The sequence below is a fragment of the Triticum aestivum genome, unplaced genomic scaffold (genome assembly GCF_018294505.1).
Source record: "Triticum aestivum cultivar Chinese Spring unplaced genomic scaffold, IWGSC CS RefSeq v2.1 scaffold17223, whole genome shotgun sequence".
In the NCBI taxonomy this organism is placed as follows: domain Eukaryota; kingdom Viridiplantae; phylum Streptophyta; class Magnoliopsida; order Poales; family Poaceae; genus Triticum; species Triticum aestivum.
In genome coordinates, this window is record NW_025225346.1 from 16190 (window position 1) to 20099 (window position 3910).

Genomic DNA, 3910 nt, shown 5'->3' on the forward strand with positions numbered 1-3910 from the left:
CCTGCATACATGGCAAGAGTAGGTTAATTACTAGTTGTTCATGTGTTGTTCTTGGACATGAACTACTAATGTATTGTGATCTTGTTATCCACTTTAATTTGTCGTTTACAATGTTCCTCAATTTGTCTTTCCGCAATCACATTGTTGCTTTTCTCTGACGTAAAAATCTGGATGTGTGCTGCTTTGTTGTAGGTTACTCCAGTTCTGCCGAATCCTATCATAATTACCCAGCAAGAAATATGGTTGATGTAGTATGTCTCATTTTCAAACATATTTGTAGCTGGATGGCAGTCCAGCAGTAGTGAATTGATGAAAATCTTGACATGACCCATGCCTGAAGTTCGAGAAATATCTATGGCTGACTTTGTATATGATGGACTGAAATAGGATATGTAATATTTAAGTTGTATCAAAATCTTTATTGCTTTTCAAGTAGCAGTATTACTCTGCTGTAGATTGTATACGAAGGCATGTCTCATCATCTTTTATACACTGGCCTGACTGGCCTTTTTTCTTTTAAACTGTGCATAACACCTAAGAAAATTGAAAAGATGTGTTCTTGTATCAGCTTATGTAGTTGTTGCATGATTGCTCATTGCTGAATTTGGCAAAGAAAAAAAAGCAAAATTTTCATATAATTTAGTTTTCATACTATTGGAAAAGCTCAACAGATCACTAAGTATCAAAGAAGCAACTTTGTTATGGCAGAGATGACATTTTCTTACTTCCACACCTATTTTACCTGAGAATACAGGATATGGCATCACTGAAGTGATGAAACTTCTCACATGACCCAAAACTCAATGGACTGATGAAACTTCTCACATGACCCAAAACTCAATGGACTGACAATATAATGTGTAATGCTGGAAATGTATGAATATCTCTACAGTTAGGACACAAATTCTTGAGCTCCATAATACCAAATCTTTACATATGGGAACATCATAAGCATTTCATAAAGTGCACAAGCACTGCCCATCTAAACTACAAAAGCCCCATATTACATGATTTATCTCTGGAAAATCCTTCTTTTAAGATCGACCTCAGGAAAGATTATGCCTCAGACGATATGTTCTCTGATCGAATAATATCGCCCAACTTGAATCCTAGATGGATAAAGGAGTAATCTTCATCTTGCGGGTGCACTGACACCCAACTGATAGCTGCCTTCCCTCTTCATTCCACAAAGATAGGATTTGGCAGTCTGTTTCAACAAGCACCTTAGTCGTGAATGAAATACTTACATAATTTCTCATGGCTCAGTCTATTTTCTCACTGATGATGTCTTGGGGGTCCACAACCTTACAACAAGAGGCAATGAAATTAAATGAGTTCATTCATGTCAGCTTGGGAGGATCACTTCAGTAATTAATACATCAGTGCCCGAGGTACCTTGCCGATGTACTTCTGACCAAATAATCATTGGTTCATTGTTGTAAACCAAGTGTAATCCACATGCAAGACAACATGAGAACTTTCGGAAAAAAAATCTTCATGATTTTTTCACAGAGCAGTTGTACTAATATTTTACCTTGATTCAAATGAATGGAAGTTTGGGCTCTACTCCAGTGGTTGTTGGTTGACTGCTCTTCTTAGTCAGAATCCTTGCTTGAAATTGAGGATAACCAGTTTTTATTTTAACAAAGGATTTTTACCAGACTGAAGAAACCGGCAAAGATATTATTGAACCATTCACACCAAGGCCACATGCTTGCAGGAAACGGGACAACATCTGAAATTCTAAACAGAAAACCTGAAACTCACAATTTTGTTGAAATGAAAATAGAGGCAAGATCATGAGGGTCGACATCTGCTACATCTTTCAATGAGAGAACTCTGAAACTCACAGTTTTTATTTTAACAAAGGAAGTTTGTTTGGCCTATCATGGTTTCCCTGTTTAAGGAGTATATAAGGAATGAGAGAACTCTGAAAACCAAAAATACGCCATGTTTATCATAAAAAGAAGATAAAACTTAACCCCGATTTCTAACAAAATAACATGCTTTGTTTTGCTTCATCATCAATGAGGGAGGTTTCCAGGGACTGCCTGCAAACAATAGGTTTTTTTTTCCTTGAAAAAATGATTTGAAAAGGAAATCCCATGTTATTATCTGGGGTAAATAAGGCTATTCATGAACACAATCAGGCCCGAAGCTCCCATATACTCCTACAGGTAAGGATTCCTCTGAGTAGGAAACAAATCGTCGATTCCACTGTAATCTTTAAGACTACAAATATTATAAGCCTTTTTTCACTTCTCCTACAGCATAAAAAGTAGTGCTACTCACAATCCAAATAGCGAAGCACTTCCGTCAAATCGTAGCCCGCAACGGCGACGCCGGCGGCGATGCCAAATCAAAAGCATGTACCATCGGCAGTGCCAAGTCCTAACCAGCACCGTCGTGTAGAGGAATAGCTGATGTGAAAGAGGTGGAGGGAAGGGGGAAGTGGGATCGCACCGAAGGTGGTTGCCGCCATCGAGTTTGGAGTTGTGCGGAAGAGATCTCGCAGCACCATGGATCACAGCTCGACGACTTGTGGTACAGAAAAACGAATCCCACGGAGAGAGGAACAGGAGATGGGGAAGAGACAGTATGTTTGTTGAGGACCACTTACGCATTTCAATGATTCTGCAAGGTCCAAGACATAAAATGTATCAATAGCCCTGATTGTGATAAATCGCTTCCATCTATTCTCTATCCACTGGACCAGAATCTATCGGTGCATCCGTTGCACTAGTTCAACCGGTGCACGGGATACATTCTCATGATATCGATACACCATTAGGTCTCAGATCTTGGTTGGGATGGGTTCACTCTTGAAAGAACATGCGGTGCCCCCATGTTTGGTTTTGGTAATTGATGACAATCTCTATGGATTAATGGTTGCCTTGAGTTATATTTGAAGGATTTGTCCATAGGCATTTCTTGAAGTTCATGTGTTGGTTTCAAGAAGTTTATGTGGTGATCAAGGTGTTATTAAGGAATTATCTAAAGATTGGTCGTGTGAGAGTTGAGCTTATTGCAAGCATATCTTGGAGAAGAAGATTGTGTGATCATGTATATCTTCAAGACATCATCCAAAAGAAGAGAGTTGAAAAGATTCAAGGTTGATCAAGACTAAGTCAAGAGTGAATCAACTTGATCAACTCACAAAGCGTAGAAGATGTACAGAGAGTGATCAAGCAATCCCATGGTGTGGTAAGCATTGTCAATTACGCTTTGTGTACTAACCCATGATCTTCGTGAGAGTTCTTTGTGGGGTTAGGTTGCGGTGTGCAAGTTCAAGTGAAGCATCATGAAAGAGATCAAATGCTTGAAGCTTGCCGTCCATTGTGGTGACAATGGATTTGTGAAGATGTTGCGGTGTGCAAGTTCAAGTGAAGCATCATGAAGAGATCAAATGCTTGAAGCTTGCCGTCCATTATGGTGACAATGGACTTGTGAAGATGTGCGGAAGAGTGGATCACCCATAATGGAGTATGGGGGAGCAATCAACTAGTCTTCATCGAGCCAACGCAACCAAGAAAGGTGGTCCAACTTGAGGGAGTCAAGATCGTCATCATCTAGCTCAAGTGGACCATGTGCAAGGCAAAGGTTTGCCCTTGGTAGGTTTTCTATTTTACCGGTCTCGTGATGGTAGTTGGGAGACCGGGTTATAGGATCGATTACCGTACTATCAAGGGGGGATCTCGATGAGTAGCTTGATCGTATCATTCGTAGAGAGCTCAAACCATTGCATCCTTGCATCATCTTTCTTGGTTCTTGTTTGGTTCTTCTCTTTGTGAGTTTTGGAGCCTATGGTCATCTTGATGACAAGCTCGAGTTCATCGAAAACGGAGTTCACTCGCATCTTCTATGATGTTTTCGATGTTGGAAGGTTATGCCGGTTCTTCTCGGTTGGAGG

General features: G+C 40.1%; 1 long non-coding RNA gene across 1 annotated transcript; it reads right to left on the minus strand.

Moving 5' to 3' along the window:
• Positions 1-904: 904 nt before the first annotated feature.
• On the minus strand, positions 905-1612 carry LOC123172145 (uncharacterized). The gene is made up of 3 exons (XR_006485498.1): positions 1535-1612; positions 1396-1410; positions 905-1304 (listed from the first exon to the last, which is right to left on the minus strand). It is a non-coding gene; the product is annotated as an uncharacterized lncRNA (long non-coding RNA).
• Positions 1613-3910: the final 2298 nt, after the last annotated feature.